Below are 9,852 nucleotides of genomic sequence, written 5' to 3' on the forward strand. Positions count from 1 at the left end.
CGTGTATGAGTGTATAGAAATCATACATTTCTGCAAAGAAAAGCACCCCACAACTTATGTCCGGATAAACTTGTATGTCTGTGTAGATGTTCATCACGATACGCGCAAATAGTTTGGAAGCTGTTGGTTGCAGCATTTTAAAAATAACCCTCTCTGTTGTCCCCAGAAAGCAGTGCCTTCAGCAAAGGATGGAAGGAAAAAGTAGCAGCTCAGTTTGCCATCAGCTATTTTCCATAACAACCTCATCGCTAGCCAGTAGTGCCAGCGATATCCAGCCTCTATCCAAAATCCAAACTCTTTCTGAAATTCAAACTCTATCCCACAGAGACCTTCACCGTTAAAAGTGAAAAACAGGACTCTTACAAATCAAACCTTTTCAGTGGCAGAGCCCGGAGGCAGCTCTCCTACGTCCACCTTGTGGTCACTGTGCCAGGCACCCTCAGTCATTTAGCATCAAGGTTTAGGGTACCCTAGTGCCATTACCTCGGCCAGGACCTCTTGTAGCTCCTTCCCCTACTCAATAGTGTGTCCCGTGTTCAGTTCCTGTCCCCTGCTAACACATATGTCATTTTGGGAGTGGAGCAGGGATGTGAAAAGCCAAAAGCGTGCCCATATCCTTTGACATATATCCTGTACAGAGCTCTCCTGCAGTGATGGAGGTGGCCACACGAGGTGCAGGCAGACAACCAAGATCTTGCAGAGTCCATTCCTGGGCTGATCCTGCTCAGACATATCGTGGCTTATTCAGTGGCAGCTGTCAAAAAAAGAAGTGAGTTTCATTGTAATCACTGGAAGAGAAAAGTGACAATGAAAAATAACAGTAGCCCTTTGTTCTCAAGATTTAGAGGTGTCCAGCAAAGGGGGAAATATGTCCCTGCTTTTTCATTTCACTATGATGGATGAAGAGGTGTGTGGGGAGTATGTGTTTAAATTTGATATTAGGATCTTAAGTCATTCCTATCTTTTGAGACACAATATTAAAAGAGAGCCCAAATCAGAAGATGTTCCTGGATAGTGAAAGCAGGCATGAGTCAGGAAAAGACTTTCAACCGCCTCTTTTAAGACTTTCCATTAAATGTTTGGTTAACAACACTGAGAAGAAATTATGTTTAAACTAAAGATTATACCTGTTTTCTATGTGAGTGCTGAAAGAACTAGAAATTAAGCTAAGAACTACCCTAGGGAAACCTGACTCCTGCTATTTCCAAAGGAAAAATGGAAAATAAATAAAATTTTTAAAAAAGAAGGTGGCACTTGGTGATTTTAAAGAGGTAATCTCCAGCTCATAACACATGAGGAAAATAATCTCAATGTCATGAACCAGGAGCAGACCTGGAATTGCTACCAGTGGGTGCCAGTGAGGCTTTGGGGAATTCAAGGTTTGCAGTTTTGCAGATACTCAGGCCCACCAGAGCCCTTTCCTTTTCCATGGGTTTCTTTCCTCAGACATGGAGTGCAACTAAGAGGGATTATACAGGGCAGCTAGTCTTTTGCCATCTAAAATTAATAACACATTTGGCTGCTCTCTCACAACAGGAATAAGTTTCCTGCATATCCCCCTGCCCAGTTAGTATGGGGGGTGACCATCACATTTCTTTTGCTGCATAGAGGAAGAGGTGGGTCTTGACCATCACTGGGGCTGTGCTCACCTGGCAGGTTTCAAGTCTTCTGTGCCAAGGACAGTCCTGAGAAATGCCCTGCACAGCTTGGCCAACTTCTCCAAGTGCCATTTTCATTGCCATTGAAACAGGTTAATGCTCCTGAATGTGGCCATGAGGTTCAGGCATTGACACCCTGGTGAGGAAGTAGAGATTGTGCAGCGTGGTTTGCTTTTCCAGTGTTTGGATTGCAGCAGATCTGGCCTTGCTGTCGAAAGGCTCTTTGGCCCTATGTGGGCTAGAGGCTTGGCCATGCTGTGCCAGCCAGGCTCCCTCCTGTGGAGAGCTGCTGGCCATACCAATAGCCTGCACCCTGCACTGCCTGGCCCCACCACCCGGCCCTGCCCATCTGAGTCCCACTTCTGTCTCAGCTCTGCTGCTCAAAGGCTTCAGACACAAGGGGGATGACTGGGCAGCCCAGGTGGGAAAACAGAAATGTCTATATAAACCCAGAAATACAGCTTAAATTGGGCTTTTCCCTCTCTAGTTTGTATCTCTCCAGACAGGCTTTTCCCTCCTTCCAGAGAGAACTTCCCAGCTGAGTCTTCAGCGGACTTACATTGCTCATGGTGTACACCAACACTGCCTCATGAAGATTCAATTTTTCTGCATCTGGTGACTGCTGCCCAGGGTCATAGTCTTTCATAAAAGAGCTGATGCAACCAACCAGGGCCATGGTGCAGAGCAGCAATGAGCAGAACCGTGTCATGGGCAGCACAGGCCATGAACTTCAGCATCGGATTTCTTTAGAAATACATGGTCTAATGTAAGGCTATTTCCACCTTCCTAAGACCTTGCCACAGATTCACAACTCAGACGGGGCACTGGGCTAGTGAAAAATTCTTACAGAATTCTTTTTGTTAGAGGGTCTCACAGTTTTTCATCAAGGGTGGGGAGAATGAGGCATAAACCAGCAGTGAGGTTTACCACGAGACAGTATCAGTGAGCAGACACCTTAAGAGAAAGAACTGTCACATTCCTGTCCTGGGATGCACTAACCACCCTGGTTTTGCTACCACAAGTGCCAGAATGCAGATAAAAGCATCAAAGCTAAGGTTCTTTTACCATAACACATTCCTTCCCATTCTCCTCTAAAAATATAAAAATGCTTTTCCATTTGGCAGTAAGTTTTGCAAGGGGATTTCATCGGATGTTGACATCTTGGAAATTTTACTGGATCTCCTCAGTTACCCCCTCCAAAACTGTTGAAAAAGCCATGTACACAAAAACACTTTCTATAAAGGGCTTTGCAAGGTTTGTTTAATGTTTATTTATCTTCTTTAACAACATTCCCTGTCTCCCACTTTGTCTTCTATTTCACAGCTGGAATTTGAAACAAGAAGAGGAGACTCAAGTAATGAGGGAATAAGCTGAAAACTGGGGAAAGAGATGAACCCTGTGCCAAAAATAAAGGCTTGCAAAAATTTTCCTAGGATTATTTTCTACATCTCTTGCATTGATTTTCTGAAAAAGTATGAAGCAATTCCAGCTTTAGAGCTTTTTCTAGAGGTAGAAGAATCATGCCGTGGGTCTTTCATTCAAAGAGCAGTGCTGAGGTAGCTTTCTGTCCTTTCACCAATGCCTTCTCTCCTCCTTACCCTCATTAAGAATCTGCTCTTCAAAGGTGTTGAGCCCACTCTGCAGAACAGATGAACACTGCTCATCATTCACCACTGCTGCCAGTGGTCTCTTAGGTTAATGGTGTCTCTGGTTTTGACAAGTTGACTTTTGGGCACAGTTATGTGTTGCAGACAAATAGGGTAGGGCACCATGGCTACAGAATGAGTTGGGACAGGACCTGGCTCAGACTACAAGAGTTCAGAGTTAATGCCTGCTTGAAAGATGATGGCAGCTGCAGGTCTTTGGGGTTATCTGTTTCAGAAGTGCAGGTGCCAGGGATCAGATGCCAGCTTGTGGCATCACCACATTGTTTGATGTTGTTTTCTCCCCATGCTTTCTTTTGGAAGCTGATGATCCTGTGTTACATTTCACACACTCTTCCTTGTCCAGGAGAAGTAGCAAATATCTTTCATATTTGAAATGGAAAGCTAAGAATTATTTAGATGGCTCTAGACACAGTGACTTGAGGAGCCTGGTATCATGGCATTTACCAAAAGTGCAGCATCCTGGTCACTTGCTTGCTTTCTATCATGTTCCCCCCATCACATACACACCTTAAAATGTCAACTGTTGTTCTATAAATTCAATGGTTCCCACAAATTCCTGAAGATCCCCTGCTCCATCCTCACTCCTCAAGCATGGCTAAGCTCAGTATGGATTACCTGGGCTCCTCAGCTGGGAGCACCCAGAAGAATAGCAATGGCCAAATCCCCAACTGCCCTCGGAAGGGCAAGGGCTGAAGAAGCTGATACTTACCTTGTCACCCTGCTGCTTCTGACTGGGAAATGAGGGGTTAAAGGGAGTCAATAAAGTAGCTGCAATCACTAGTGTCTCATTGCCAGGGTTAGAAGGGAATGCAGATGTAACTGGGGTGCCGGCCATGGCTCCAGGCTATGACCAGGATAGCTAAATTCCCTGCCATTGATGAGAGGATAATCGCCAAGATAGTCTTATCAGCATCAAGAATTAGGCTGATAACATGCTGATGACTGGGATAGGGTGCTTATCTCTGCACTTTGCTCCATCCCTTTCGGTCTGACTCAATGCCAGACACCCTGCCCACCCTCCTCCCCTCCTGTTACCCCAAACAGGCTTTGCTCCCAGTCCTCGGGCTGCCAGCAGCAAGAACCCAGCCGGTATTGTCTAAACAGGGCCATACAATGGGCAGCATTGTTGATACTGGATTTTTGCCCTCATTGAAGATGACCTCACGGCCCACCCCTTGGCCACTTCAGCCAGCCCCTCGGGACTGTGAGGCTGTCTTTTGAACTCGGTAAATAAATTGGGAGAGGAGGGGGAGAAAGGGATGGGGACCAGAGGAACACAGCGGTCTTTGTGTTTCCACCCTCTCTTCAGCACTGGTGCTCTCTGGTGTCCTTCTACCCACATCAGATATGGCAGGCCAGGTGCCAAGGAGCGGCATGCTGAGCGCCCATCCCCACCCTCCCGCCCTGCGCTCGCTGGGCAGCGGCACCTCTGCACTTCTGCAGCCTCCCTTCTTCGGGCTGCAGCGTGCTCCGCTCATCTCAGCCGGCCTTTCTCCTCCTCCAGGCCTTCTGTGCCTTCTTTCCCACATCTGCAGCCTACATCTCCCGCCCCTCTCTTCAGGCTGCGACCATCCTCCCAGGTGCCGCATCGCCTGCTGCCAGCGCCGTGGGAGTGCCGAGCGGGGATCTGCAGAAATGCCACCTCCTGGTGGCAGATCTTCTGACCCAGCTTAGGTGGCGTGGGCAGTGCCACGGTGTCCCGTGATCCGTGGTGTCAGCCCGGCTTAGACACAGCCAACACATCCTCAATACTCGCTGCGTCTGCGGGTGGATCTCCACCTGTGTGGGGAGACAGGTGATGCTGCGTGGCTGTAAGCGTGAGCCCTGGGGACACATTGCCACATAGTCAGCACAGGGGGAAATTGCAGCACCGGGGAATGGTGAGGGCGCATCCAAGGTCAGCTTGCAGCTGCCTCTTGGGCAGAGCACAATGTCCCATGCCACTGTTTATCCTGTTTGTGTGCGTGCTCTGCATCATTGCTTTCTACCCTGTCTCCTTGCTGCAACAGCAGCCTGACCATTTGATGGCTGCCCCGACATTTAGGAGAGCAAAAATAGTTTACCAAAGTTAAAAATAACTTGGGGTCTAAAGACTGGGGAGACATCTCCCTTACATACTTGCTGGCTGAATCCCAGATACTCGTTTTTATCCTAGAGATGCTTCTGATAGACTCCTGTTAGGAGAAGCAGGCATACTCTGGCAGGGAGACACTGATGGGGTGGCCCTGAGGATGCATACAGTGGTGCTGGGATGAGATGCAGGAAGGACAAAGGAGAAACTTGCTGGGCCCTCAACCCAATCCTCCCTACTCTGGGCTTATCAATGGCACACAGACAAAAACCTCAAAGATGGGGTGTGCCTCTCCCTGTCTGCTGCTTCCGACTTTGTCCTCATCCATACCTCAGTTGCTTTTAGGGTGAATGTTTTCTTTCCTCTTGGACAACAGGACTAGAGCAGAGAGCTTTGTACTCCTCCAGTAGGCAGCATTGCTTTTCCTCTTTTTGCTCTCTGCTTATCACAGTGAAGAGCTATATATTGTCAGCAGCATTTTATTGGTTTGGGGATTTTTTTGCCTACAGGGGTAGTGCTCGTGTCTTTGTCTAAGTCCACTTGCGACTGAAAATCCTTCAGGATTCCCCCCTGAGCAGAGTGCCTTCCCACCATGGTGGATGGGCTGCAGCAGTATGCCTGACTGGCCCAGTAAAGGACATTTTGAGTTCTTAAGGAGAAACATCCTATAAGCTGTTATGTTTCTGCCCAGAAAAAAAAAGGTCCTACAAGCTGTTAGATTTCTGGTAAGGAACATTTTTAGGTTTCCTTGCTTGCTCCCTTACCTGCCTGCCTGGTTTTGCTGCCTTTTCGGGTCTTTAAAGAACTTGTCTACCCTGTCTCCTCTAAAGAATGGAGCTGAAAATACTCTTGCCTTTCCATGTCTACCTCCTCACTTAAAGTAAAGGGCTGCAAAACTTCTGGATTCCTGTTGGTTTTGGAGGGTAAAAATGTCCCATGTTAACCTGGTGTTTGTGTTTGGAGTGTTAATAGAGGGAAAGTTCTGTTGCAAGTGTAAAAGAAATCCTGAGCAGGTAACACAGAGGGGACTTTACAGCCCAGTGTCACCTGCTCTTAGCTACTTCTGTTACCTTTCTAAAGCCATCCTCATTTTGTCTCTAAAGTCTTGTGACAGTACCAATGCAGCAGTCTCATTCAAAATGTCAGTCTACAAAGGCTTCTTACAAAGTCTAGTCCTCATGGCACTGGAGATGTGAGCAGATGATTGACCACCACACACATTCACACATTCACACAGCAGCTATTCGGTGTGTTTTGGAAGGTGTGTGTTTTCCTTCATCCAAGCTGTGTTCGAGAGGATCATGTTTGCAGAGGATTCAGGTATAAACCTCAAGAACAACCAGTGTTGGTATGGAAATTACTTCAACCTTCTCTAATTGATAATGCCAGGTGATTTTATTCCTGATTCTTTGAGAAAAGAAAGCAAGGTAAGGGTGAAGTAGCAGAATTTTATGGCTTTTGGTATAGAGTTATGTGACATTATCACCACTGTTTTACTAATTTTAACTAGATGAAGATGTTTGTGGAGGTGTTGGGAAACTGGGCTAAGAGCGCCCACTTTCAGTCTGAGGGTTGCTGGAACAACTCTGGGATCCCTAGCTACAGTACAGATACTTTGAATTTCCCTGCTGATACACATGAAGAAAGACAGACCAAACTTCTTCCTTCTGTAGACTGTACTGGACTAGGAAGAGTAGAAAATGTGTTGGAGGTCACGTGCTTAGATTTCCAGTAAGATCTTGGCAAATGGGATACATGGACTGAACTAAATAATAGGATGCAATTCACTAGACAAGTACAAAGCTCCAGTTTGAGGTGAAGAGTCAGCTATCCAAACCTGCACTGGGAGAGTAACTGGGTGAGACAGCAGATCTGCAGATAAGAACTGCAGGTGTACAAGTAGTGGCATATGATAGACACGGGGAGACTGTCTGGTTCTGCTTGGCACTGGGGACACCCAAAGTCTGAGGGTTTTCTTCATTTGTCCACTGTGCCATTTTGCTTTTTAAATAGCCTGCTCACTCTGTGGTGTGCCTTGGGAATAACAACGCTGAAAAAGGATTTGCATGTAAAGATTAGCAACCCTAAAGCTTCAAGAGCCCCCCTGAAGAGCAAAAATATCACACAGGGAGAGCCCAGGCAGAATCCTTTGCTGTCTGTCCTGCAGCAGCAAGGTTTTGCTTTCATGTGAGATACTTGTCTGTGCAGCTTTGGGGGACAAATGCCTGGATGGCACCTCTCAAACCACTACCAAGGGACTGCAATATCTCCCACCCAATGATGTCCCCACCTGATCACAGCTTCTGTAATATGCTGAGAGACCCCCACAGGTACTCCAGGATCAGCTAACGTGCCTGAATGCTGAGATAGAATGAGTTTGGAAAGCACTGGAACACAGATAGGAGCTAACTGGTTTGCAAACACACAATGTTACCAGAGACTGGTTTGGCCCCCACTCCTTCTTCACCTCCTCTTTCTCAATCACCCAAATATATCCTTAAAAAGTGGCTCAATCAGGGGATTAGCTCATCCCTGGATATCAATCACATGCAGCACCTAATCCCAAAACTGATGACAGACTCTGGGTGTTCAAACGGCCACCTAAACCTTTCCCATCTTGTCTTCCTACCTATAAAATATAAACTTACTGGATTGTTTGGAATAACGTGGTGAAGAATAAGTAGAGAAAAATGAGTACGGTGCGGCATGGGACTGTGCAGGTTGAATGGGTATAATTGCACTGCAGACAAATGATTTTCATCTAAACAGTGATTTGGTTACAGAAAAGCAGTGAACAAAAATAGAAATGTGGTGAATCATTTACAGCTCCTGAGGAATCTGCCTCTCTAGTCAGGACTTGGCCAGCGCCTACCTCCAAAAGAACAGTGGAGTGAGCTCAGGACGTGCTGAGGTAAAACTAGAGCAGCTCTTTAGTGTCCAGAGGGTTCCTGCCTTGGTTTCCAAAGATGTCAGGATTCCTTCTTTTGCATTTCCTCCCTGGGGCTCACAGCTGGATCTCAGGAGGTGCCAGGCCTTCAGATGCAGGGACCCTGCCCTTCTTCTGGTGCTGCTGAATGTATCACAAACACTTTTTTCACCTCTGGGAACAGGGTATCTCCTATGCAGCATGTGTTAATGTGAGCCTTAGCCATAGACTGTGGGAAAAACAACACCAAAATGTCAACTGCTGACACTTGACAGCTGCTAGAGGAGGGGGAGAGGGATACTCCTGCAGCAGGTATCAGAGAAGCCTGATGTTTTGCCCTGGATGGCCCTGATTTCAGTATCTCTCATTGCTAAAGTTTGCTCCAGGCATGACAGGAACAGGCAAAGTGAGTTCCTTGTCCAGGAATGAGTTACATGACAGTTAACCAGTGCTGAGGATTTAAGTTTGAACTGCTAATCCAGTTTTATACCCCCAGCCCCACCCTTTGGACTTTCCCTGAATTATTCTGCATGGGATATCTGCATTGCCTGTCCCTGCCAGAGGCCCTGAGAGGTGGAAGTATTCCTTAAATCAAAATGCAATGATTGAACTGCAAAGAGCCTGGCAATTTTCAGCAGATGGCCACAGTATGTCCTTCATAGCATATGCCTGCCACGAATGCTGTAGCTTGTGCATGATATGCAAGGATCAGCAACCAGCCAGAAAAAGTTTTCCCGGGTGGAATAAATTGCACTGCCTTCATCCGGAACACCTGCACTGGTCCTCGGGTGGGATTTGTTGATAGCTGAGTGGGTGCTCTGCCGAGCATTCAGAGAAGCGTTTCTGCCTTGCTCCTGGTGGTAGGCTATTGCTGCTGCTCTGTCCTGGCAAGGACAGGTTGGGTCTTGTCGAGACTGTGCTGCTTCTGCCCATATTGTCCTTGCTAACCGGGGTGACAGGCAGTCATTGACTTTGATAAAGGATGAGCCCAGTGTAGAAGATGAGTACTGGTGGGATTGGGATTTCCAGTGCTTGTGGCTGCTGGAGGACGCAGTTCCAGGCAGAACAGCCACCTGATCAGGCAGGGGCATGAAGGGCACAAGACCGGAGTGTCCGGGGGCTGCACTGCCCGGCCCGGGAGGCCTGTGCCACCGGGGCAGCGCGGCTCGGGCAGGCAGCGCTGGCACAGCCGCTCAGCAGCGGGCACCAGCCGGGGCCGAAGCGGGGCTGCAGGCGGAGGCAGCAGGAGAGCGGGACGGCAGGCGAGGGGCCCAGGGGACGGCCGGCAGGTGAGGAGCGCTCGCAGTGCGGCGGGCCAGCAGCAGCAGCAGCAGCCGGGCCAGCAGCAACAGCAGCCGGGGCCAGCAGCAACAGCAGCCGCCGGGGCCAGCAGCAGCAGCCGGGGCCAGCAGCAACAGCAGCCGGGGCCAGCGGCAGCAGCAGCCGGAGCCAGCAGCAGCAGCAGGACCCGCGGGCGGAGCGCCGCCGCCACCTGGTGTCCGGGCCGGACGGCGCAGGGAGCGGGGCCGG

Source organism: Parus major, chromosome 6 (assembly GCF_001522545.3).
Source record: "Parus major isolate Abel chromosome 6, Parus_major1.1, whole genome shotgun sequence".
NCBI lineage: Eukaryota > Metazoa > Chordata > Aves > Passeriformes > Paridae > Parus > Parus major.